Source organism: Balaenoptera borealis, assembly GCF_965194805.1.
Source record: "Balaenoptera borealis genome assembly, chromosome: 8".
Taxonomy (NCBI): Eukaryota; Metazoa; Chordata; class Mammalia; order Artiodactyla; family Balaenopteridae; genus Balaenoptera; species Balaenoptera borealis.
The window spans coordinates 89707094-89735056 of NC_138865.1; the positions used below are offsets into that span (position 1 = coordinate 89707094).

Sequence of the window (27963 nt, forward strand, 5' to 3'; positions counted from 1 at the left end):
TTCAGCTTCTTCACCTGTGCAATGAGAATAATGAAACCAAGCTTGTGGGGCACTTGTGAGGATTAAATGACATAGAGCAGGTGAGGGCTTAGCTTAGTCCCTGGCATACAGTATGGGTTCATTAAATTTCTGTTTTCAAAAATGCACTTTATAAAATGTGAAGCACAGTAAACATCAGTAGGTGTTTATTCAAAAATAAATATTAAATAATTTAGTTATTTTATCTTTACAGGATTAAATAGCTCCTCAGCAGGCAGGAATACGATATGAACTCCTTCCAGCACAGCTCAGTTCTCCTGTAAATGTAATATGCTGTGAGGCCAGAGCTTCCCTCCTCCATTGTGGTAACTTATAAAGCAGGTGAGATGCCCCCTTGGCCTGTAATGGAGGTAAGAAGTCCTGCCCTGCCCCCTCCTCCCGCCCTTCCTGTAGTGTCAGTCTGAGCTCCATTGAAGGGGTGTCAGCCCCTCCCAGGGTATAGGAAGACAGTTCAGGCAGACAGAAAATTAATGCTGATCAAATTCATAATGAGTGCTGGGAGTCTACACAAGCATTTTTGGGTGTGTTCACCGAGCACTGCCGGTAATTAGCTTTGCTTGAGAAGTCATCCCTCTTACACTCTCCGGCAGTTTCTATGTGGTAATTTTTAGGATGGAAGAACTAATAAAAATATTCAGGGTGTCCAGGAAGATATTTTCAGACTGTAAGGCAATTTACAATATTTTGAGGAATCTTCCCTTCACTAATGGATGAGGAGTCTCAGCCTGGGCAGGTCTCCACCTGCCCCACTGGAAGGTGTGGATTGGCCTCCAGTCCTGTTGTGTGGAGGCAGGATCCTGGGGGCCAGCCCCAGCTGTGGTAGGTTGCTTCACCTGCTAGCACTCATTTCCTCATCTGCATGATATGGATAAGAATGTCCTCTGTTAAGTTCTCAGATATATTTTTTAGTTACTTTTTTAGCAGTTGCCCTAAGGGATTATATTATGCTTCCTGGATTTATTACAATCTTCTTCATTCTTAGTATTGAGTTAATTCCAGTAAAATTTAGCAAATTTGTATCAGTATAGCTCCTATGTCCTCCCCTGTGCTATTATGGACATATATGTTATATCTATATGTTATAAACTCAGTAACAGAGTGGTTTACGTCTTGCTTTAAATAGTAAGAGAAAAAGAAAAAATATGCACATACAATATACATACAGTCTCTTATATTTACCCATCTATGTACCATTTTCCATGCTCTTCATTACTTCCTGTGAATCTGAGTAACCCTCTGGTGTAATTTTCTTTCAGCATAAGGCCTTTCTTTGGTATTTCATCTAGGATAGATATGTTAGCAATAAATTCTCTCAGTTTTTGTTTATTTGGGAATGATTTTATTATGCTTTCAGTTTTTGGAAAGATAGTTTAGCTGGATATAGAATGCTAGTTGACAAGGTGTTTTTTCTTTCAGCACTGTGAATTTGGGATTACACTACCATAGTGTCACCATTGTTTTGACTGAGAGGTCATCCATTAATCATTTTGTTACCTGTATGGGATGAGTCATTTTTCTGTTGCTGCCTTTAAGATGTTCTCTTTGTCTTTCAGCAGTTTAAGATATGTGTAAATGTGGTTTGTATTTATTGTACTTGGAGTTCGTTGAGCTTGAAATGTAATTTAATGTTTTAAAAATCAATTTGGGAAGGTTTTAGCCATTATTTCTTCAAATATTTTTTCTGCCCCTTTCTCTGTTCTTCAAATTGGATAATTTCTGATGATCTATCTTTAAATTCACTGATTTCTTCTGTCAAATGAAACCTACTATTGAGCTATGTAGTCATTTTATTCCAGTAGTCATTTTTCATAGTCATTTTTTTTCAACTCTGAATATCCATTTGGTTCTTTTTGGTAGTATCTGTTTCTCTGTTGAGATTTCCTATATATTGACTCATTGTTAGCATATTTTCCTTTAGTTCTTTGATTATAGTTTTCTTTAATTATTTGAATATATTTTAAACAGCTGCTTTGAAGCCTTTGTAACTTAGCAGCTTAAAACGTTAAATATATTATCTTACAATTCCTGTAGGTCAAAAGTTTGCACATGGCTTTTTTTTTTTTTTTTGGCTGTGTTGGGTCTTCGTTGCTGCACGCGGGCTTTCTCTAGTCGCGGCGAGCAGGGGCTACTCTTCATTGCGGTGCACAGGCTTCTCATTGCGGTGGCTTGTCTTGTTGCAGAGCATGGGCTCTAGGTGCTCGGGCTTCAGTAGTTGTGGCTCGCGGGCTCTAGAGCGCAGGCTCAGTGGTTGTGGCGCACGGGCTTAGTTGCTCCACAGCATCTTCCCAAACTAGGGCTCGAACCCATGTCCCCTGCATTGGCAGGCAGATTCTTAACCACTGTGCCACCAGGGAAGTACCTTGCACATGGCTTGACTGGATTCTCTGCTCAGGGTCTCCCAAGGCTTCAGTCAAGGTGTCCACCACGGCTGTGATCTCATCTGTGATCTCACTGATTGTTGGCTGAATTCAGTTTCTTGAGGCTGTAGAACTGAGGACCTCAGCTCTAAAAGGTCATTTTCCATTCCCTGTCATATGGTCTTCTACACAACATGACAGTTTTCTTCTTCAAGGCCAGTAGGAGAGTGTCTGTTGCTGATTCTTATCTCTTTTAAGTTCTCACTTGATCTGGTCAGGTTGACCCAGGATAATCTTCCTTCTGTTAACTCAGAAGTCAACTGATTAGGGACCTTAATTACATCCAGGTAATTCCTTCTCTGGAGTGATATGCCATTATATTCACAGATCCTGCACACACTCAAGGGGAGGGGATTATATTTGGCATGTATACCAGGAGGCAGGAATCTTGGGGGGTCATCTTAGAATTCTGCCTATCACTGTCCACCTTTGATCCCCAATAATTCACATCCCTTACACCCAAAATACATTCACTCCCTCCCAAGGTTCCCAAGAGTCTCATCTCATTACAGCATGAGTTTAAAGTCTAAATTTTCATCATCTAAATCTAGATCTCATCAGATCATCTAAATCTAGATCTCATCAGCTAAAAGTCCAAAATCTAAATCAGGTCCAGGTACAGGTGCAGCTCCTGGGTATCATTTCAGTATATGCAGCTGCTAGTACACTGTTGCTCTCCATCTGTTACACTGAAGAGGCCATTTATCCACCCCAATACTCCCAACATACAGTTGTAGGAAGGCATAGGATAATGTTTATAGATATTTTGGCTCAAACAGGGGAAAGTGAAAGTCAAAATGAGTCATGGGTCCATAATTGTTTTGAAATCAGGTAAGTGTTTGACTTTTCTTGATTCAATTTCAAGACCTGGGAATAATCATCAGGGGCTTTTGGCTCTGGACACGTGGTTCCACCTTCTTGTCATCCTTACTATTTTATGTTTGCAGCTGAGTAGTTTTGTGAGCCTGCTTCCCACCAGTAGAATTTTGGGTGTCCAACCTCCTCTTTTCATTTTGTTCTTTCTCTCTCTGTCCCATTTAGTCCAAGCTGGCAGGATTTCTTTTCTTTCTTTTTTTTTTTTTTTTAGTATTTATTTATTTATATATTTATTTGGCTGTGCTGGGTCTTAGTTGTGGCATGCGGGATCTAGTTCCCTGATCAGGGATCAAACCTGGGCCCCCTGCATTGGGATCATGGAGTCTTAGCCACTGGACCACCAGGAGAGTCCCCAAGCTGGTAGGATTTCTGCTGAGATAATTCTCAAGAACTTTGTGGTCTTGCATGGATTCACTGCTTTTCACTCCATTAAACAGAAGCCACATCCACTAGATCTTTTCAAACAAATCCCTTTTCTCTCTTGGCCTCCTGTTGAGAAGCCTGAGTGATAATGACCTTAAGCTTCCTGGATGCCCCTGGTGTAGTCAAGAAGATCCATGACATGCACACACTCTTTATCTCTTAAAAGGGCCCTTTGTGTGACTGAACGTTCTGAGCTGTTGATCTTTCTGAGGTTTTAACAAAAGATTGTACAGTCACACACTCAGTCTTTTCTCTATGCCACATTTTCAGTAGCCATTCTGATTTTTAGCCTCTTTTGCCATCTGGAGAGGCTGAAAATTTTCTAAATAATTCAGTCCTACTTAATTTTTATATGACAGTTTTCCCTCTGAATAATCTCTCTCCTCTTTCACTTTACCATAAGCAGCAAGAAGAAACCAGGCATCTTCAGCACGGCTTGGAAATCTCCTTAGCTATATAACTAGGTTCATCCCTTAAAAATTCTACATAACTGCTGGAGACGATTTTGCTAAGCTTTCTGCCACTATATAATAAGGATCTCCTTTTTCCACTTTCTAATAACATGTTCCTCACTTTCTTCTTAACCTTCACCAGCAGCATCCTCAACATTTATATTTCTGCTAACAGTCTGTTTAATTAAGGAAATTTAAGCTTTCTCTATTATGTGCTGCAGAATTCCTCCAGCTTCCTCCTACTGCCCAATTCTAAAGCTGCTCCTGCATTTGAGGTATTTGTTACAGTGTCATCTCACTCCCAGCTACCAAAATCTTTATTAGTTTTCTATTGCTGCCTAATAGATTGCCTCAAATATAGTGGCAAATATAGTGGTTCCTGTAGGTCATAAGTCTGGACATGGCTTAGCTGGGTTCTCTGCTCTGGATCTCGCTGGCTGAAATCAAAGTGTTGGCCAGGGCAGCTACCTCATCTGGGACTTGGTCTCTTCTTCCAAGCCCACTGTTTGTTGGCAGAATTCAGTTCCTTGAGGTCGTGGGACTGCAAACCTCAGCCTCTAGAGGTCGCTTGCTGAGAGATTCTCCTGCTGGCTTTGAAGAAGTCAGCTGCCATGTAGTGATGGGCCATGTGGCTGGGACCTGAGGTGGCCTCTGGGAGCTCAGAGTGGTCAAGTTCATGTTGAATTTGTGGAAACAAAGACATCAGTATGATTATTACATTAATAACAATGTAGACAATGCAGGTGCATTTTGAAACTAGTTCAGGGATGCCCATCTCATCAGATGCCTACTTACCATTCCAGAAGATTCCTTTTTGAAAACTTGTAAAAATTCCCAAGAACCTGAACCTTCATTGCATGACAGTCTCCTTACATGTGAGTTGGGAAGGATTTGTTTTATTTATATGGGTCAATTCTGGATATGTGTTAAAGGGAAATTTCCTGCGCTAACTAGCTTCCCTTTTCCCCTCCTATGAAAGCAGTACTTTTCACAATTTAATGTGCGTGGGAATCACTTGACATCTTGTTAAAAGGTAGATTCAGGTTCAGTAGGTCTGGGATTGGCCTGGAGATTCTGCATTTCTCACAAGCACGCGGATGGTACCGGTGCTGCTGCTCTGTGGATCAAATTTTGAGTAGCAGATTGTTCAAGCGAGAATAAGAATGCAGGTCCTGGTTGCCTGGTCACTGGTGTCTAGTCTCACACACACACTAGATGGTGATGTCAGCTCAGGAAATATCACAATGCTTTAGTTGCGGGCGTGTCTGTTGATCTAAAAAAACCCTCCAAATCTCAGGTCCATGGGATGCAGACCTGGAAGGCACCCAGAGATCATCCTTTGCCCAGTGTAGCTGATGGGTGGAGGTGGGAATGAGGCCCATGAGGGAAGGGGGTTGCCTGAGATCACACAACAAGTTAGGGACAGCGTCTTCTTTGTCAATACCTGTCAGTCTATGTAGTAATCAGTGTTCTAAATTTGGCCTGGGTGTGTTTTCCTTAAAGCGTTAAATTGGTACTCCTTTTATAAAAAATTGTATCTTCAAATATTGGCTTTGCTGTATTACATTAAATTATAAAGGAAAATTAGTTTCCTATCTTGATAAGAAGTTCTAAAGACTTTGCCACATGGTTTGTTGTATCATAGCCGCAATGTTTATTTAGCAAGTGGGGTTGGAAATGCTGGCCTCTTACAGTCTCCTAATGTTTGTGAGATTTAATGCACTGTACACCAAATTTCTCACACTTATACACAACTTTAGAGTTTTGTTTTCAAGAGTTTTATTTTGTTTGCTCCTATAAAGTCAACTGAGTGAGGATTGCTGTCTCCTTTTTATTATCAGCATCTGCTGATAATAATAAGAATAATACCACAAGTTGGGCACTGCTCTAAGCACTTCATGTAAATGAGCTAATTTAATGCTGAAAACACCCAGTGAGGTAGGTGTTGGTCCTCCCCTCCCCTCCTCCCAGCTTCCCCCATCCCCAATTTAAAGGTGAGGATACTGAGGCTCAGAGAGTGTAGGGAACTTGTCTCAGGTCACACAGCTAATCAGTGGCAGTGCTAGAATTGAACCCAGATGGTCTTACTCCAGAGCTCAGTTGTAACTGCTGGGACCTGGTACCTCCTGGAGGGGAGGGGAGGCGACTTGCCCAAGCCAGGCAGCTCGTACACCCTGGCCACAGCCCTCCCCTCACTCTTAGTCCAGTTACAGCACACTGCTGGTCATGGCATGAGAATTAATGAGAGTCTGTCCTGCTTGGAGAGTGCAGGGGTCACAGCAGAGTCACATCTCTGGGCAAGTGCCAAGTCAGGGAGCAGAGCCAGGCATAGAGCTCCAGGCTCAGAGCCGCTGGGGGCGCAGACCTGCTCCTCCAGGTGCCATTGTCCTGGTGGACTCTGTTTTGCCCACACCCACACTCTGCCCTCTTTCTCTTTAAAACCAGGCAAGAGTAGGAAGGCAGCATTCAAGAAGAGGGTGGGGGGGATGTTTCTTCAGTTTCCCCTCTGAGATTCTTGCTGCAAAGCCAAGGAGGCCCACAGTCCGTGGCCAGATCCCCTGCGGTTGCCCCATCCAGCACTTTGCTGTCTTTGGAGGGTTTAAAGCCCGTGGGACTGAGAGTTCTGCCCCATCTGCCATGTCATGATTGCTCTGTGAATCATCTCGAACCTTCTTTTACAAGGCAAGGGTCAGTGGAACTGATTGCTCATCGGACTGTTAAGATGGTTATTTCAGTGTCCTAAAAAGAAATTGCCCAATGGGTGTGTCTGTTGGGCAGCTCTGGTTATTAACTCAAGAGTGCACAGCGCCACTGGATTCTGACTGCCAACTGTTATAAAAGGAAGCAAGTTACTGGGTTATAGAATTTGCAGGGACTTTACAAGTCATGTGTTCAACTCCCTCCTAAGCAGGAGTCCCTCCTTGTCCCCAGCAGTGGCCAGCCAGCCCTAGCTTGCCCACTGCTGGTGGGGGGATGCTCCCCCCTTCACAGGTCATCCGTTGTGTTCTTGGACAACTTCTTACGAGGCTGAAATCTGTCTCTCTGTAGCCTCCTTATTGCTCTGGACCCCCCGCTTGGAGGCCACCCAGCATGTGTGCTCTCTCTGCCCCTCAGAGATTCAAGGAGAGAGGATATGTGTCTCAGTCTTCTCTCCTCCAGGCTGTCAGCCCTCCCTTCTTCAAAACATCATGGAATGTGGTTTTCACTGGAGTTCTGTGAGGGAGTAAAGATAGAAGCTTGCATTAAATTTTCTGCATTTAACCGAAGGTCAAGACTCCATTCCCCGTCCCTGCAGAGAAGTCTCGTCTAGCTCAGGATCCCCCAAATGTTCTGAGGGCAGTGAAACGACATTCGTGGGCTATAGGGTGGGACAGCAAGAGCGAGAGAAATGGTATAAGAGAAACTTCATTTTCCATAATAGGAAGTCAGTAATAATGGTCTAAAACTGAAAAATCGTGAGAGAGCAGGGCTAATGTGTTATTTGAAGTTCTGAGGCAAATACTGGAAGAAATTGCTGAAAATGTTGAGAGGAGGGGCTCTCTTGAGAGCCAGATCTGGGTAGGGTTGGGGAGGGGTGGGACAGGGGACTGCTGATTTTATTATAAACCTTGAGTACTATTAGGCTTTTTAAGCTAGGTACATGTACTTAAGCTAAGTATATTTGTTGAAAATTATCTTTAAAAATTCTCCCAAATGGAGTCTGGGCTCAAAGTCTTGTTAGTAGGGAAACAATTAGGGGCCTAGGTTTGGCTTTATTTGGCAGGGTAGATTTAAAAGACGTTGGGATATGTGGTAGGACAGACCTGGATATAAATTTGGTCTGGTGAACTTGCCAGCTTTGTGACTTTGGGCAAGTTACTTAACCTCTCTGAGCCACAGTTCCTCATCTGTAAAATAGAAGCAGTGCTAGGAGCTAACTCTAAGGGGTTGTGAGGATTAAATGAGATGAGGCAGGCTCAGGGCACCCAGCAGAATAGGGGCTCAGGGACCATTTCCTGACCACAGATTCTCTGTTGCTTGATCCCAGAGATATCCCGAGGACCAGAGCAGCTGTCAGAAAAAACACGTATCTCAACTCCCGCCCGCAGAATGTTTGCTCTTCATAGCAGTCCTGGATTCAGTGCCTTATGGCAGAACAAACAAGCAGGAGTCCTTAGTGGTTCCTAGTCCTCCTTCCCTCTCCATCCTCAAGGAAATTAGCTTTTTAACCCTTCTCCTCTCATAACTAGTTCATCTCTGGGAAAACTTTGAACCCAAGAGCAGCAGGGGGTTGGGGGTCACTTCAGTCCAATCTTTTTGCCATGAAGTGGGGGCACTGCTCCTCGAGAGGGACCAAGAAGGGGGCCACCAGGCCAGTTCATCCTCTGTGCCTGCGGGTGGGGGACAGGAGCAATAGCCTCAGCCTCTCTGCAAAACCCTAGCAGGCCACGGGATTTGGAAGACTCGGGGAGCTTGTCCCGAGGTAGACTAGGCCCAGCTCACTCCTTTTGGAACCATAAACTGAGGCAAAATAAAACTGCCTTTTCTGGGTAGGATTCTGGACAGTTCTGGGAACTTGACTGCAAAACAAATTGATTTATGGGGATCCAGCTGTGAGGAACTGTACAAAACAGGGATCAGAGGAGATGTACTCCAGATGTGGCTTCATTAAGGGCAGGGGTAGAACAGTGGGGTTGAAAGACTTCCGAGGTCCATTGGGCCATGGAGACTTTGAGAAAGTATGGCCAAGGGCCTGTGGCTTCCAGCTGCTGATTCCGAGCTGTAAAACAGCTTAGAACTCATTCTGTCCAACCTCTTGAAACTACAGATGGGGACCCCAAGGCCCAGAGAGGGAAGGGGCTTACCCAGTATCACACATGGAGGGCAGACAAGGCTGGACCCAGAAGCCACATCTGCTGCTGCCGGTACCAACATCTGTCTCATCACCCACCCCTGCCTCTCACTCCTGCCTTTTAGAATCCAGCCCAAGGTTGTTTACTTAATCAAAAGTTGAGGGAAGACTTAACTCTGCCACACTCTGATGGTAAGTTGCCCAGTGAGGAGACCAGGCTCACCCTGATGCTGGGGGGAAAGCTCCCTCCCCACTTCACGGGCTGCTGAGACCCTGGGTGACACCTTCTGTTGGAGCAGTCGGTCCCTGTGCTTCTGGAGCTGGAAGTGGTACTTTGTCAGGTGCCTGTTCCCTGTCCTCTGAGGGTGAGGGCAGGATGCCCTCCTACTGCATTGCCTGTATTGGGAATGAATTTCAGTTTTTTTTTAATGCAGTTTTTAAAAAATATTACAGCTATTATTTATTTATTTTATTTGGCCATGCCTCAGGGCACGTGGGATCTTAGTTCCCCGACCAGGGATCGAACCTGTGCCCCCTGCATTGGAAGTGTGGAGTCATAACCACTGGACCGCCAGGGAAGTCCCAGATTTCAGTTTTCTGAAGCTTGGAAATGAGATTCACGTTTGGCAGAATCTCGAATCAAGTCTAGTCTCCCACTTCTACTACAGCATTCCTGACATGTCTCTCTTTTTTTAAATTTTTAAATATTTATTTATTTGGTTGTGCTGGGTCTTGGTTGTGGCAGGCAGGCTCCTTAGTTGTGGCTCGAGGGCTCCTTAGTTGCGGCTCACTGGCTCCTTAGTTGTGGCATGCAAACTCTTAGTTGCGGCATGTGCATGGGATCTAGTTCCCCAGCCAGGGATCAAACCCAGGACCCCTGCATTGGGAGCATGGAGTCTCAACCACTGTGCCACCAGGGAAGTCCCATCTTCTTTTTTTTTTTTAAACACTTTATTTTTTCCAGATTATTAAAAAATATATATGCTCAGCTGAAAATTTGGAAACTGCAAGAATATAAAGAAATCACTTAAGTTCTCACAACCCAATGACAGCACCATTTGGAAGCATTTCCTTCCAGTCTTTTTTCATTGTTACAATTCCTTTTATTTGGCTGGAATTGGCTCAATATTAGCTTTTGCCAAATGAACATGGTTCTGTCCTTTGGGGAAATGCAGAATTAGTCTCCTTCCTCTGCCTATAACAGGGGTGTAGATGTGTGACAACAATATGCACCCCCAGATTCTTCCCTCCTCTAGGAGAAAACCACAACTCCATTTTAAATGCCAAGGTTTTTAACAGTTATGGTCATTGCCATTTATTAAGAGCGTGCTACTTAAAAGGCACTGAACTAATATTTTCATACATTGTTTAATCTTCACGACAGTCTTACAAAGGAGGTATTTTGTAGCTTCAATTTATAGAGGAAGAAACTGAGGCTCAGAGAGAATGGGTCCAATTTGAACTGATGGGAATTGAGTTCAGTGAGATTATCACCTCCCTTAATCTGGCCTTTTTATCTTTATTAATGCAGCCTTACTAAAACTGCCTCTTGAATGCCAGACTTGCAAATCACACCTTTACATTTGTTCCTGACAAATTTATCTCCTTGATTCTGGCCCACAAAGATCTTTTTTTTTTTTTTTCTCTTGTGATAATTTCTCTGATGCAACATGACTCATGTAGAATTCCTAGCAATGATTTTAAAAAAAGGAAAAGAAAGCCCTCCTAGCACAGTGCCTGGCACATAGTACTCACCCAGTACCTGGTTGCTATTATTATTATATGAGGTTGGGTGACACTGTTTGTTTGGTTACCTGGGTTTCCCTCTGTTCCCCACAAAACACAGAACAATGTGCTAAAAGTAGCATTGTGCTAAGGAGGGGTCCATCCACCGTGGTTGGTCTCTGAGATGGCTTCTAGAACATCCTTCCTTTCCAGCTGTTGGCAGAAACAAGAAGCCAAGAAGATGCTCCCTTGAATTTGGACCCCTCTGCCCCATGCCTGGCCCTGCCCTTCCCCTGGGGTCTCATCATCCCAGCCGGTGGTTGATATGGTAGGTCTGTCTTTGGTGCGAAGGGCCCCCTTCCCCCCACCAGCCTCCCAGCCCATGACGTGGCAGCCTGCCTTGCCGTTGCTCCTGCTGCTGCCCTCAGAAGAGACATTCCTTTTAGCAGCGTGGAGCTGTCAAAGTGGATTTTAAAATATGGGTTGTATTTTATTGTAATTTTTGGTTGTTTTCTAAATTTGGTCACAATCATGTCATCTTGTTCTAAAAAGAGAGGGAGGAAGCAGCTGCCCTCTGGGAAGGCTTCAGAGAGGAGAAGGAAGGGAAGAAAGCCCTCAGGCTTCCCTGCTAATTGTTCTGCTTCCTTCCTGAGCTCTCGAAAGCCCTCTCTGTGGGAGTAGAAGGGACAGATGTGGACTTGAAGATGCCCGCATGGTCTCCCTGACCTGGGAACTTCATGGAGGGCAGACTGTCACCGGCCCCTGATGACATTCACCAAGGCTACTGGCCCCGTACAAGTGCCAGACAACACAGACCCTGTTCCCACCTGGACCCAGGAGATTATGATTCAAGGTGGAAACAGAGAGATGGGAAGAACCTGAAGAAAGGGCTGATCTCATCTTCCTCAGAGAGGGGTGACATCTGTGCCATCTTGAAAGGCTGAGCAGCCTGTGGATAGGTAGGGGGAAGGCGGTCCAAGGGGAGGGCAGCCTGGCCAGGAATGGCGGGCAGTGGTGTTACTGGAATGTGAGGAAGAGAGGTTGGGAGGTGAGGCCAGGTCCTGGCAGGGTCCACATCTTGTGGGGGGCTTGGATGCCAAGTGGAGGAGTTTAGAGGTCATCCTGGAGGCAACGAGGAAAAATGGTCTTTGCAGTCAGGACAAGACTGCAGCTGGCCGAGGGGCAGCTTCCTCCCATTGCATCACCCTCCCTTGAGCGTCCATCCCCCAGAGCTGCAGATTTCTATCACATTCTGTGGTTTGGCTTCTGTCCACAACGCTGCACTGAACCACCCCTGCCAAGGTCCAGGACCTCTTGTTTGCTAAATCCATTGATAAGTTTTCTTCCTCATGTTTCTGCATCTCACCGTTGCATTTGGCCTGGTCCACCCCTGTCTCCTGGCATTTTCTCCTCCTCTCCATGTAGGCTCCTGGCTACCACATCTCTTAGTTCTCCACTCAACCCAGACTTCTGTGGGCTTCCTTTCCAACATCCTTGAGCCACATTCCCCAGGATCCTAGGGGACCCTTTATGTTCTCCCCCAGAGATCTCAAACACAGATGTGGCTTCAATGCCAACGGTTACCTGTGTCCATCAGTTAGGAACTGTATTCAGCTGCAAGTATCAGAAACCTGAAAACCAGTGGCTTAATCAAATTTAAGGCTTTATTTTTGTTACATAAGAGGACGTCCAGAGTTAGGCATTTCAGGGCTGATTTGATGGCTTTGTGGTGCTATTAGGGATGGTGCTCATTCTGTCTTCCCATTCAGCCATTCTTAGCATGTGCCTGTCACCCTGTAGTTGTAATATGCTCCCCCACCCCCCACCAAGCATTTAGTTGGTCGTCATTCAAGGAGAATGAGAAGGGTAAAGAGCAAAAGACCTGCTAACTGAGTCTGTCCCCCATTAAAGAGCTTTCCCAGAAGACCCTTCCTGTTTCTGTATTAGTCAGTTATTGCCACAGTAACGCTCTATAACAACCACCCCCAAACTCAGCTGGCCAGGCTCAGCTGGGCAGCACTCCAGACTTGGGCCAGCCGGTCTTGGTCTAGGTCGGTTCCAAGTGCACTAGTTCTGGAACCCAGGCTGAACAAGCAGAGATGAGCCAGGGAGGATTCTTCTCATGGCGAGTCATCAGAGCAAGCAAGCCAAACTGTGCAAGCAAATTTAAGGTTTCTGCTTATTCCTTCTGCGAACGCTCCAAAGGAAGTCATGGAGCTAAGTCCAACATCAGTGGGTGAGTACTCACCCTCCATCCCCAGTGACAGAGGAGAGCACATGTTTGTGGAGTAATATCCACATTCACACAGTCTCCGTCCAGTCCTGTGTCCTGTCACCCCTTCATTGAACAGGAGACCGACAAGTGTGGGCTTTTTGGCTGGCACTTTGCCATCCTAAACAAACTCAAGGTTTTGATGGTGAGGAAGGAGGGAAGAACAGAAATCTGGTAGGCACACTTTGGCAGGACTTTTTTCAATAGTTGTGTCCCAGGAACTACCAGGTAAAAAATAATGAAGTTAGAGAACACACTGGCTGGCAGTGACACTAGTGACATTTATTATCCTTGGGAAGCCACCAGGACACAGAGACAGGCCATACCACAAAACTTATGTGGCCACCGAGTCCCCTCCTCCTGTTGCAACATTTCACAAACCTCCGTTATTTGGTGCTGTCATAAGTCCCACTGCACGAGGGCATGGGAGAACATTACCAGGAGAGGTGGGAGAAGTCATCGACGTCATCCCCATTTGGAGTTGCTTGTCCTTCTGTCTCTAGTGAAGTGCTGGCCTGTGTCATTCCCAGCACATGCTCATCAGCCCTGAAGGGTCCTGGCTCTGTCACATCGTGGCCTGGCACCAAGACCTGGCTTCGATCTCTTGCCTTTGCTGTATCCATAGCTCAGATCACTGTCAAATATATTCAGGTCCTAATATCAACTAAGGGAGAGGAAGGTGCAAAGCATCTAAGACAAGAAGAAAGAGCTAGAGCTGTAAGATGGAAGCTGGGGCATTGCCTGCCTCAGGGCTGCAGGGGCTGTCCCACCACCAAATCCTGAGGAGCAAAGGAAGGAAGAGATGTTCACTAGACCGGATGTGCTGTTCCTGAGACAGGGAGCCCAGAATGGTTTCCAAAGCCCACGGCATTACTCGCCCTCTTAAGCCTCTCTCTTGCCATGTACACACTGGCAACTCGCAGATCTCCCCCCAGCCTGGGTCTCTCCCAACCTGCTGCCCACTGAGCACTTCCCTCTGGTTGTCCCATCCACCCTGAAAAAACAACACATTCTAACCTGGGCTCATCATCTTTTCTTTCCCCAACCTGCTATTCTTTCTCCCCTGCTGTCCACAAAGCTGGAAAGATGTGGTTTGTCTCCCTGACCTCTACTTCCCTTTACTCTGGCAAGAGCCTCAGTATTTCTTCAGGATCCACCCCTTCCCCTCTTAGTCTCTGTGGTCTGTATGACTCCAGCAAAACTCATGGATCTAAGTCAGTTAACACAACTGTAGCGGTTGGTTCAGTGGTGAGCATGTGACCTAAGCTGGTGAATCTCAGAACTTTCATGCAAATGCTAGGACACAAGCTCTCGTCTGTTTCTGTTGGATTTAAACCTGGAAGGATATAGCTCCAAGAGGTGCTGGCTGGCAGCCACCTTGTGACCATGAGACTGGTGACCATCTTGTGACAATGCAGGAGGAGCTGTCAAGACCAGAGTCAGGGGCTTCCCTGGTGGCGCAGTGGTTGGGAATCTGCCTGCCAATGCAGGGGACGCGGGTTCGGGCCCTGGTCTGGGAGGATCCCACATGCTGCGGAGCAACTGGGCCCGTGAGCCACAATTACTGAGCCTGCGCGTCTGGAGCCTGTGCTCCACAGCAAGAGAGGCCCGCGCACCGCGATGAAGAGTGGCCCCCGCTTGCCGCAACTAGAGAAAGCCCTCGCACAGAAACGAAGACCCAACACAGCCAAAAAAAAAAAATAATAAAATAAATATAAATAAATAAATTTTAAGACCAGAGTCAGCACAGAGTACCTGAGTTACAAGAGATGGAGAGAGAATATACTGATGATGTGGTTTGAGTCCCTGGATCCAGGTGGGCCTGAAATGATTGAGATCTACCCTCATGTTGTTTAGTCATATGAACCAGTACACTTTCCTTTTCCTCTTTTTAAAGGTCAGTTTGATTAGGTTTTCAGCCAATTGTAACCAGAAGTGTTCTGCTACACCTGTTTCACTGAATGGCAGCAGCACTTAACCGAATAAGCCAGAAGCCTCTGAGAAACATCCTCTGTTTCTCAGTGTTCCCATTAAGGGCTGGTCCCCAGAACACAGCATTCCAGGTGCAGCCTGACCAGCCTGGGGAAAGCTGACCACTCACCCATTTGTTCTGAACGCTAGCTCTGGGGACAGACATACAACAGCAGATACACTGAGCTGGGGTTCAACTCAGACCCCCAGATCTCCCGTAAACACCTGCGTGATCTCAGCTTCCTTTTGTTGTAGGAAAAAATGGGGCACAAGCGGAGGATCACGTCCCAGGTCTTGAGTGAGTCCCTGGGGTGGGCCACCAAGTGAGGGTCCTTGGCTTCGAGTAGGAAAGAATTCAAGAGCAAGCCATAGTAAAGTGAAAGCAGGTTTATTCAGGGAGATACACACTCCCAGAATGCTCAGAGTGTGGGTCATCTCAGAAGGCAAGAGCGGCCCTGAGAGATAAACATTCCATATACAGACTGTGGTATGTCTCAAAAGGTGAGACTGGCACTGAGGTGTGGGTGTGGTTAGTTTTTATGGGCTGGGTAATTTCATAGGCTAATGAGTGGGAGGAATATTTTAACTATCTTGGAGAAGGGGCAGGGATTTCCAGGAGTTGGGGCACTGCCCACTTTTTGACCTTTTATGGTCAGCCTCGGAACTGTCATGGTGCCTGTGGGCATGTCATTTACATATGCTAATGTATTACAATGAGCACATAGTGAGGCTCAAGGTCTGCTGGGAGTCGAATCTTCCACCAACTTGGAGCTAAGTAGGTTCTAACCAGTTTTTGTGGTATCCTGTTCTTAATGGTTGTGTCATTCGTTTAATGGTTGTGCCCTGCCCCTTTCCTTCCTGTCTCACTTTCTCTCTTTCTAGCATTTGGGAGAGTCTAAACTGAAATCCCAGGTTAGACCACACATTCAGGTTTCTGTCCTGTTCCTTAACTGCCCTCAGTGCTCTTGCCCAAAGGCATTTCCACCCCCCAACACACCCCCACCAGCCTCAGTTTCCTCACAGGTTTGTTGGGATGGTCAAATATATAATGAAAATACTGGGGCTTTGAAATATGTTTTTTTTTAATAAATTTATATTTTATTTATTTATTTTTGGCTGCATTGGGTCTTCGTTGCTGCGCGCGGGCTTTCTCTAGTTGCGGCGAGTAGGGGCTACTCTTTGTTGCGGTGCACGGGCTTCTCATTGCGGTGGCTTCTCTTGTTCAGAACATGGGCTCTAGGCACGCGGGCTTCAGTAGCTGTGGCACGTGGGCTCAGTAGTTGTGGCTCGCGGGCTCTAGAGCGCAGGCTCAGTAGCGGTGCACGGGCTTAGTTGCTCCGCGGCACATGGGATCTTCCCGGACCAGCGCTCAAAGCCATGTCCCCTGCATTGGCAGGCAGATTCTTAACCACTGCGCCACCAGGGAAATCCCTGAAATATGTTTTTTAAAGTTTCTGTTACTTGTTATTTTGGAAAAGATTTCTGATTGTTTCCAAAATCCATTTCCCCTTTCTTTCATAGGAATAGAACCTTAGCACACAGATGCTCAGCTTAAGACCATAAATCCCGGCCTGCCCTGTGTTAAGTGTGGCCCTGGGAGGTGAGGGGAGCGATGCACTCAAAATGCAGTCACACTCTTCAACAGAGAGTGTGCCTTTCCTTGCCCTCTGCCCCTCCCCTGGCTGTGGACCTCGTGGTGTGCCATTTTGGAGCACAAATATGAGTACAACACCCCTGGAATGGCAGAGCAACAAGACGGAAGGTGTCTGGGCCTGTGATGACTTCAAAGAGCAGCCTCCTCAGACTTGGGATGACTTTTATGTGAGTGAGAAATGAACTCCTATCTTCTTTAAGCCACTATTATTTGTGGTGCTCAGCTCAGCCTTATTCCAGCCTGATGAATGAATTTTCTTGAGGCGTGTTAATTCTAAGAGGCAGGTGTTGGCTTCAGATCAATAGGAAAGAGTTAGGGACTTGCAAATACCCTGAAGAAACCTATATTTCCCCCTTTTTTTCTACTTTTTCCCTTCCTTTCTTCCATTTCTCTCCCCCCCATCCAGTTCTCCAACATTTAGTGGGTTATTCTTCTGTACCAGGCCCTCTACTTGGCACTGTGGATATGAGATGATTAAGGCACAGTATCTGCCGAAGCCTAGCAGGGGAGACAGATATAATGACTAATTGTCCTCCAAGTCCAAGTCGCAAGATCACTGTGAAGGTGTGTACAGGGTGATGGGTGAACCCAGCCACCACTTTGGCTTGACAGGTGGGAAGCAGGGGGCCTGAGTTGGTCCATGAGGGTTGAGTTGAGGTTCTCTAGAAAAAGAAGGACTTGCTTTGCTGTTACTGCCTTGAGAGAGGTCAACTTCCTTCTGACAAGCCCTGAGCAAGGAAGAGACAACTGCTTTGCAAACAAACACCTCATGTATTATTTCCTCTGTTCTCCTCACATATTTCGTCTCCTCCCCTGAATGATATGCCTCCCTGTGTCACTTAACTTCCACAGGAAACTGGAAAAAGCAACATCTGTCTAAATTTCCCCTAACTTGCTCCAGATTTCCAGGGTCAGAATGTGGACCCTGGGAGACATGGTCTCCGTGGGGTCAGAGGTGACAGCCCCAGAACTGGTGGACTCCCGCCGAGCCCCTGTGGCAGCTGGGCCGCCCCGGCGCCAGTTCCCCGCGCAATACAGATGTTCTGCTTGGCAAGAATTTCACTGGGAGCATAATCAGTGGCTGAGGGGGCCCCTGGAGAGGGGAGTGCAGGCCTCGTTCCCACGGGCTCCTGCCCAACGTGGTTCCTGAGTTTTCTGTTCCTGGGAGAGCGGGTGGCCAGCAAATGCTCCAGCTCCCACACCAGTTGCTCCAAGGAAGCAACTTCCTCACATGGCCCCAGGCTGCCCCCAGCCATGGGGACATTGTTTTGTTCACAGCCCCGTCGTAATGGCATTTATTTAGGGGACACTTTCTCTTCTGCTACCCACAAGGAAGCAGCTCTGAGCAGGGGAAGGAGCAGAGATGGGCCTCTAGGGATCAGGTTACAGCCCTTGGAAAGCCACCTTCTCTCTCTGAGTCTCAGTCTCCTTACCTGTAAAAGAAAATGGGTTGGTCCAGGGGGCATCCAAAGGTGATGCATGGCCAAGGTGTGAATTTTGGAGACCAGCAGAATCCCACCTGTGCCACTTGCTGCGCTCGTGGTCCTGCCTGGGTGGCCCTGCACCTCGCCAGCCTTGGTTTCCTCATCTGTGCGCTGGGGAGGTGGGACCAGGTCATCTCCAAGGGTCCTGAGGGCTTCATAATGATGGGAGCGTCTGCCTTTCATAAGGAAGCTGAGGAAAAGTGTTCTATTCTCTCCTCATGGCAGAATATTTCTAATTCTGTGCCTGGTGAAGATAAGCAGGGTCATCTCGAAAGAACTGGCCTCCATGAGTTACCCTTCTGCCCTCTGCCCCCCACCCATGAGTCTCTGCAGATCAAAACACTATTTTTCTAAAGCAAGAATCAGATGACTCTTTGGGGCATCCTTCCAGGTCTATTAGGATCCAGCCCTTCAGACACCGCCCACACTGCTCTGCCCTCTCACTTTCTCTGGCCCCTTTCTGGCCCTTACATGGTCCAGCTGCAACCTCCTTTGGTCCTGGCCCCAACAGTGATGCCAAGGGGTGGCTGGGGGTCGGGGTGGGGGTAGCTCCTCCAGAGTCTTCCTCTGCTCCTCCAAGGCCACTCCAAAATCCTTGATCTAGGTAAAAGCCGGATGCTGTTGGTAAAGGACAATGCCCCATTCCCCAGGATGCCCTTTCAAGATGCCGCCCCCCCAGCAGGCCCTCACTACAGCGTTTTCTCTGCCTGGAGCACTCCTCCCCCTCGCTCTCCTCTCTCACAGCACCTGGTCCTTTTCTTCAGAGAACTCATCACATTTGTAATTACACAGGTATCTTGTACTTACCTGCTTAATGCCTGACTCTTCCACTGAACTATAAATTCCAGGAGGGCAGGGGTCATGCAGGTCTTGCTATACAGTTGACCCTTGAACATGAGGTAGGGGGCGGTTAAGAGAGCCCATTCCCTCTGGGGTCGAACATCAGAGTAAAACTTTACAGTCAGCTCTGGAGTTCCACATCCTCAGATTCAACCCACCATGGATTGTGTAGTTTTGTAGTATTTATAGAAAAAAAATCTGCATATAAGTGGACCTGCGAAGTTCAAACCCATGCTGTGCAACGGTCAACTGTATTCCCATTGCCTAATACAGTGCCAGTAAGTAGTTTACTCTCGATAAATAATTGATGAATGAGTGAATGAATGAATCGCCCAGAGAATCTAGAATTTGGTGGTAAAATGATGACAATGGGAAGGCAAATGGTTGCAAGTGATGCTGTGGTACCTGCAGGATTGAGGCACTAGGCTTTGGCACCAACACTGTGGGCACAGTCCTGGCCTTGACACTTGCGTCTCTGGGAGGGCAAAGTCATTTTTCCTCTCAGCCCCAGGGAGAAGAGTGTCTTGAGAAAGATAGGAAGGTCCCCTGTGCTGAAATGTTTCTGAGAGGTGCAGGGAGGAAGCAAAAGTCTGAGACATGTCTATTGATTCCACCACAGGAGGTTATGGTGACCTTGACAAGAACAGTTTCAAAGGATTGAGGAGCCAGAAACTAGTCTGCCGGGGACTTAGCAGGAGGTGAGGAAGTAGAGACTGTGACTTAATGACTATTTCTAGACATTAGAACAGGAATGGGAAGAGAGGTGACATTAGCTATCTCTTATCACACAGGATCACATCAAAATCAATTTGGAAAAGTTTCTGAATAATAAAAATGATTCATTTCCTGGATGGCTAGCAAAATACGATGCCTCAACTCCTTGTCTTACTTCTCTCAGAAAAGTAGGATGTCAGAGTTGAAGGGATCTCAAAGGCCAGATGTTCCAACACAATCCTTTCATTTGATAGATGAGGCACCTGAGACCCAGAGAGGGGCAGGGACTTGCCCAAGGTCACACAGCAGTCGAGGGTCAGAGCCAGATTTTAAACCCAGGCTTCTGTAGGCCCAGCCTGAGGTTCTTTTTCATATTTCTTGTCTTTCTTTCCTCTGTCCTTTCCAAACAGTCCTTATTGGCTCCAGGAAATGGGGAGGATAGTTATTTTTAGTTTATTCAAAATGAATAAAATGGGTAATTTTTTTTCCCATATATCAGATCCAAAGTATGTCTTATGTAAGAGCTAAATGGGATGAGAAACGGTTCCACAGCAAGAACAAAGATTCCTTTGAATATTAAAAGCTCCAGAGTGAACTCCAAATGGGCCCAAATGACTGGGACCAGCTCCTAGCCTAGCTGACTGCAGAAGGCTGTGCAGGGCCCTGTGTGCGTGTGTGTGTGTGTGTGTGTGTGTGTGTGTGTGTGTGTGTGTATGGTAGCAGGCTCCATCTGTGGGGTGTGATTGCCTGAGCACCAGGACGAGCACCACAAACCTCCTCAATACCTCTTTATTATTATGGTTATTTTAAAAATATTTTTAGAGCAGTTTTAGATTCACAGCATAATTGAGCAGAAGGTACAGAGATATTCCCATATACCCTCTGCCCCTACACATGCACAGCCTCCCTCACTGTCAGCACCCAGCACCAGAGTTATGCAGTTGGCCCTTGAACAACATGGGTTTGAACTACATGGGTCTACTTATGCATGGATTTTTTCAATAGTACATACTGTAGTACTATAGGATCACCAGATATGGAACTACAGATAACAGAGGAACCTTGGATATGGAGGGCTGACTATAAGTTATACTCGGATTTTCAAATATGCACAGGGTCAGCGCCCCTAACCCCTCCGTTGTTCAAGGGTCAACTGTATATTTGTTGCAATGGAAGAACGTACAGTGACACATCATTATCACCCAGAGTCCATAGTTTACATTAGGGTTCACTCTTGGTGTTGTATGTTCTAGGGGTTTTGACAAATGTATAATGATGTGACCCTGCACCTTCTCAATACCTCTTTATTATTATTATGGTAAAATACACACAAAAATTTACCATCCTAACCATTTTTAAGGGTACAGTTCAATGGCATTATTCAGATTGTTGTGCAGACATCACCACTATTCATCTCCAAAACTCTTCTCACCTTGCAAAACTGAAACTCTATACCCATCAAATGCTAGCTCTCCATTATCCGCAGCCCCTGGCAACCCCCATTCTGCTTTCTGTCTCTGAGACTTCGACACTTGAGCTCTGTCACAGAAGTGGAATCCTACAGTATTTGTCCTTTTGTGACTGGCTTGCTTCACTTTCAGTCCCTCTCTGCATGTGCTCCCTGCACCCCAATTCCACCATTAGAAAGCCTCACCTCTGGCAGAGGATTTGATTCTCTGCTGAGGAGGGGCACACGCCCTGGGAAGAAAACACTTCAGGCGTTACTGGCACTTTTTCTTTAATGCCAATCAGTGGATGATTTCTTGAGAGCAGGTTTCGATGGGGGTAGGGTGACCCTGGTTGAAAGCACTAGGTGAATAAGAGGGAGAGACATTAATGACAGAGAAAAAAGTTTTCCTGCCTGAAAAATAATGTTGTTAGAATGATTATAAATGAACCTGTATAATTGTTTTTATAACATAGCCACCACCCAAACTTATGTCTCTGGGTCTGTTGACCTCATGTCTTGCTCTGACTTAATTCCTTGGGGTGTCATGGCTGAGGTGCCCTCTAATGACTGCTAGTGATAATCACCATAATACCTTTGTGTTTGGTTGCAGTCTATAAATTAGCACACATTTTTTAAAATTTATTTTTTTGATTGAAGTATAGTTGATTTACAATGTTGTGTTAGTTTCAGGTATACAGCAAAGTGATTCAGTTACATATGTATATATGTATTACATATACATGTTCTTTTTCAGATTCTTTACCATTGTTTCTTATTACAAGATATTGAATATAGTTCCCTGTGCTATACAGTAGGTCCTTGCTGTTTATCTGTTTTTTTATTTCTATCCATTTATTTGATCAATATGGCAGTGGTGTGAAATAGTTAGAATAGGACTTATTATCTCTATTTTTCAGGTGGGGAAACTGAGGCTCAGTGGGGTAGAGGGACCTTCTCTATTTGTTGGTAGAACTGGATCAAGAACTCAAGTCTTTAGTCCAGGGCTCTTCTCATGGCTCCACATTTTGCTGACATTTATTAACCTAAAAATGTCTAAGGATAACTGTTATTTGCAAACGCATGGTCGTCTCCCCACCCCCACCCCCAGCCTTCCACTTGACCCAATCCTTCTCCAAGAATGATGCATCACCATCCAGATGCTCAAATTAGAAATCCAGGAGTTGTCCTTGATATTTCCCTCTCTCTTGCTCCATATCCAATCTTCAGTTAAATACTGTGGTTTTTAATTCCTAAATATGTTTTCAGTATACCCACTTCTCTGCAGTTCTGGACCCCCATAGTCTAGGCCTCTATCTCTCACCTGGAGTTGGCCCTTTATATTGTTATGCTGTCCTTTCTGCTCACCTGTTCCTCTGCGATTTCTTGGGAAATGTGGATTTGAACAATGTTAATCAGGTGTCTATGTTGTAGGATTTCTCTTTGGTATGATAATCATGGTCACAGTGACTCTTCAAGGTGAGGGATCAAGCATTTTGCAAGCCCCAAACTTTCTTGGTCATTCCTGGACTCCTGCAGTCCATTCTCCCAACGGAAGCCAAAGAGTTGTCTGCTAACTGCAATCTTGATCATGCTGCCTGCCCTTCCCACACCTCTTCTGCGACCCTGGCCTTTCTGCTTCTCTGACGTGTGTAGGACACACCGTCAGTGCCCCACGCAGACCCCTGCTCCAGTCTCCTGCATCTCCAGCTGCAGCAGCAGCGCTGACTGCTGACACCACAGCTGCCTCTCCTGGGGAGCCACCTGCCAGGGAGGTCACATTCCCCCACCCTCCACAAGCATCTCCTAACCATGATCTGACGTGGTGGGTGGGTTCACAAAAGGCCGCCCACCCTCACCTCGAGGAGAGAAACTTTGCTGTGCAATTTATGCTCCCGAGACAGCTGTGGATCAGGAACCAGCTAGACTTTACCGGAGAGCACCTCCTTGCTCTTGTTCTGCTTCCCTCACTCCCTGTAGGTTTTTCCTGTCCAGCACTCCCTGGATACTTCCCTCTGTCAGCCTCCACCCTTCAGGAGCCCTCCCTAAGACACCAGCCGCCCCTCAGCCACCAGATGGGTCCTCGCACACCGTCCCTCACTCCCGTGCCTCATCCTCTCATAAAGCAGGTCTGTCTCCCCCATGGCGCTGCCAGTTCCACCAGGGACCATGTATGTTTCTGTCCACAGCTCCATCCCCCATGCCTGGGAGGTGCTCAAGATTTGCCAAATGAAGTTAGAAAGCATCATAGATATCCAGAAGGCCAATGAGAAATATTCATAAAATACAGCAGGCAGCAAGTTAACATCTAGAATATATTAAAACGTTTACCAATAAGAAGAGGCAAATGTCTTAATACAAAAAAAGAGCATGATCGGACAATTCATGCACACAAATGGAGATGATTGCTACATCCATGGGAAAGTATGTTAATCAGAAAATAGAAAATTAAAACAATAGTTGAAAGAACACTTTTTGGCTACTGTGTTACCCAAGGTTGATTCTTAAAAGAGCATCGTGCTGATGAGGGGAGGAGGAGCCAGCCAGGCATTCTCATACCTGGCTAGCGGGAAGATAAGTTGGTACCATGTTAGAATAGAGCTCCCTAGGGCAGAAAGTTTGTCTCATTCTCTGTGGTCTCTCCAGTGCCCAGAACCATGCTTGGCACTGGGCCCCAAATTAATATTTGTTGAACAAATAGAAGGCAATTTGGCAATATCTATCAAGAACCTTAAGTTTTTCATACCCCTTGGTTTAGTAATTTTACTTCAAAAAGAGACCCTTAGAGAGTAGGACAAAGATATTTGTATCAAGACATTTTACACATTAATTTATAAAATCAGAAGACTGGAAACAGCCTGAGTGTCCACAGCCTGATGACTAGTTAAATTAATTATGGCACATCCACGCTGATCAATCTGATATAAATGATTAAAATAATGTATTTGAAGAATACTATGTATATAGGATTAAGCTACTGATAAATGCTAAATGAAAAAATAATATAAAATTTCATATACAGTGTGACCTCAATTTTTGTTACCAAAAAAAAAAAAAAAAAACCTGAGTTTTTAATGGTGGGTTATACTGATTTTTATTTCTTTGTTTTTCTCCTTATTTTCCAAAATTTCACCAATGAATATGTATTACTTTTATAGTCAGAAAAAAAAATTTGAAAAAGAGATCATGGTTAATAACAAAATTGTGGGCATCCAGGAAAAGTAGAAATGACTGGTAATCTTATTTTTCCTATTAATACTTCATAACAGATCATTTTATGGTGGGTTAGGGAACATAGCCCCGATTGAATTAGTCTGATTTTACTTAGACAACAATGAGAAGTAAATTTCGTGCTGTTGGAGACACTTGGTATTGTTTTCATGTTCTTAGTATATATTTTTCCATGACCTGGAGAATCTTAAAAATATTGGCTCCACTTTTTAAAAGAATTTCGCAACTCGTTTGACTGGAATTGATTTCTCCTGTGGCTCCTGGGATCTGTAAAAGGCATCAGGATGCGACACGTTCGTTGACCTTTATTCTTTGCCTTGGCTAGAGAATTTCCCTATGGCTGGCTCAAGGTTTTCAAAAGGAAAGCAATTAAATGACCTAGCACAATTGCCTGGATTCTCAACCCTGACCTTATCTTGATTAGGAGGAAGTGGATAGCTAGTTGTTCCAAATTTAGAGAATAGAAGAGAGCCAGATGTTTGAGACTATCACGTGGAGGAAGCCTTAACCCTTTAGGGCTTTTGTCCCACTCACCACTTCTCAGATATCTGCTTGTGCCCATTTTGACACAGAGCAAAGGAGTTTTGATTTCCATTTTCCCCTTCCCAAAAAATTTTTCCTGGCTTCTAAGTCCATGGCAAACCTCATGCTAAGTATTGAAAGGACTCAGACCACATCTGCTAGCTTATTATTATTATTATTATTATTTTTGGCTGCATGGCACAGATTGTGGGATCTTAGTTTCCCGACCAGGGATTGAACCCAGGCCCTCGCAATGAAATTTCCGAGTCCTACCCACTGGACTGCTAGGGAATTCGCCTGTTGGCTTATGTTAAACCTTCATCATCTCTAAGATCAAGTCCAGGATTCAGAGCCTGGTAGTCGAGGCTCTTTACCACCTGGCCGCTCCCTCCTCCTACCATTCATTCTGACTACAGTGAGAGAACAGCATTTAAGAGAGCAAACTACAGGCAGTTGACACAGATTTGGCCCCTAGGATAGTGGGGAGACAGACATGAAGAAGGAGAGTACATTCATCTGATAGAGATCTGGGTCTGAAGACCAGATACGCCTCTTACTAGCTGGGTGATCTTGGGCAAGTTATTTCACGCCTCTGTGTTTAGTCATTTCCTATTAAAGGGGGATAATAATAATAATAATAATATTAACAATAATGATAATACCAAATCCATAAGGTTTATATGAGCCTTATCGTCATCATCATTGCATATAAGTAAAGCACTCAGTACAATGCCTCCCACATAGTTAGTACCTAATACACATTAATTCTTCTTTTCTCTTACTCATTCACTTGGAAAAAGTTTGTCGAGTTCTGAGTAGGTGCTGGAAATTCAGAAGGGGATAATGCACAGCTTGACCCCAAGAAATCCATATTTTAGTGATGGAGACTCAGTGGGAACAGGCCAACATAACCCAGCTCCAGATATCACATTCCAGAAACCCTGGTCTCCTTCCCTTTCCCAAAAACACCATGCACCCTTATACTTTGTGCCCTTGCTCACCTGTTCCTTGTGTCAGAAAAGCTTCCCCTCCCTCCTCTGCCATTTGAAGACTTTCAAGATGCAGCTTAAATGGCATCAACATTGTGAAGCCTTCCTGACACCCAAATTATGACCTCGCCTTTGTCTCCACGGTGCTCTGCACAAACTTTCTGACTCTAACCTTCCCCTTCTGTCAGGGCTGGTCAAATAGGAACGTTTCCCAATAGACTGGGAGCCTCTTGAAGGTGAGTATATGCTTGACCCATTTCCATGTCTCAACGTCAGCACAGGGCCAGGCACGCTGTAGATGTTTAAGAAGTGTTTGTTGGTTGAATGAGTGAATGAATGAATTAAAGGGCACCTGACATCATAGGGGAAACTGCTGCATTGACAGGGGAGACAAGGAGGAAGGATGCTTCATTTCTGCTACAGTATTTTATCTGCTCTGCAGATAGTTGGGTCCCTCCTACTAATTCCATCTATGGACAAGGATAAGTTTACTTAGTCATAGGAAACTTGGAGAAGGTCCACGTCCTCAGCAGTGTCTGCCTGAGGAAGCTGTCCTGAGTGTGGCTTTCAAATTTCTGACATTGTCAGGAGCATCCTGAAAGGGTTAAGAGCTTGTCCTGTTGCTGGTCTTGTGCCGTTCCATTCTCTTTTCACTGTGTGGGAGACTATTTAATTGGAAGTGGAGTTGCTAAGGCCAATATTGCAACAGAAATAATTGGGTGTACAACCACATGTGCTTTCAGGACTGGGACACAGAAATTTAATTTAATTCTAGTTTCCTCTATTTGTTGGGTAATCTAGGGATGACTCCTTCTCCTTTCTGGACCTCATCTATTAAATAGTGATTGTAGGAGGCGAGAGTTAGGGTGGTGAGACATTACTCTCTAAGGTTCCTTCCGGCTCTGATAAACCATGTCTGTAACTTACATGTTATCAGGTTGACCAAAAGCCCACTGACACTGAGTTGCTGGAAAGTGATGTGGATGGAGTTCTGGGAGAGTGTCCCAGTCCTTGTGAGTTCATGGCCATGGTTTAGGAACCAAAAGCTCAGAAATGCTCTGAAACCACAGAAGGCCAAATCCACCCACTGGAAGTTCAGTACACACTTGCTCAAATTTGTAAACTAAAAGCAGAATTTTTTGAGTTGTTGGGAGCATGCATGGCTAGATATAACCTGGTAGTGTGTGTGTGGGTTGGCTCATCCTAATGCGGGAGGCCTTCTCTGGGGCCAGTGCCGTAAAGTGAGGAGGCATCTCCCTGGCTAGCCCACCCTGGCCATCAGGATGGAAACATCCCTATAGTGAGTCTTATTCAAGCACCAGGTATTAATGATACCCTAAGGGAATTCTTTTAACTCACTATGTTATAGAGGCAACAACAGGGTCAGTTGAGAACTGAACCCACTCTCGGGTGTGAATTGCAGTATACACTTTTTTAAAAACTTGAGATATAATTCACATACCATAAAATTTACCTCTTTAAAGTGTACAATTCAGTGGTTTTTAGTATATTCACAAAGTTATGCAACCATCACCACTAATTCCAGAATATTTCATCACCCCAACAGAAACCCCATATACATTAGCAGTCACACCCCATTCCCCTCTCCCCTTAGTCCTCAGCAACCGCTAATCTGCTTTCTGTCTCTATGGATTTGCTTATTCTGGACTTTTCATAAAAAAGGAAATTTTTTTTTTTTAAATTATTTATTTATTTATTTGTTTATTTATGGCTGTGTTGGGTCTTCGTTTCTGTGCGAGGGCTTTCTCTAGTTGTGGCAAGCGGGGGCCACTCTTCATCGCGGTGCGCGGGCCTCTTACTATCGCGGCCTCTCTTGTTGCGGAGCACAGGCTCCAGATGCGCAGGCTCAGTAATTGTGGCTCACGGGCCTAGTTGCTCCGCGGCATGTGGGATCTTCCCAGACCAGGGCCCGAACCCGTGTTCCCTGCACTGGCAAGCAGATTCTCAACCACTGCGCCACCAGGGAAGCCCATAAAAAAGGAATTTTATGACATGTGACCTATCAGGTCTGACTGCTTTCATTTTAGCATAATGTTGTTGAGGTTCATCCATGTT

The 27963-nt window shown here is 45.5% G+C and overlaps 1 protein-coding gene and 1 long non-coding RNA gene across 2 annotated transcripts in view; one reads left to right on the forward strand and one right to left on the reverse strand.

The window, feature by feature from the left end:
• Positions 1 to 27963, forward strand: part of GALNT12 (polypeptide N-acetylgalactosaminyltransferase 12) — an 81118-nt gene that overhangs the window by 39423 nt on the left and 13732 nt on the right. The gene's annotated exons all lie outside the window — the stretch shown is intronic.
• On the reverse strand, positions 9482 to 27572 carry LOC309634326. The gene is made up of 2 exons (XR_014247984.1): positions 14784 to 27572; positions 9482 to 14481 (listed from the first exon to the last, which is right to left on the reverse strand). It is a non-coding gene; the product is annotated as an uncharacterized lncRNA (long non-coding RNA).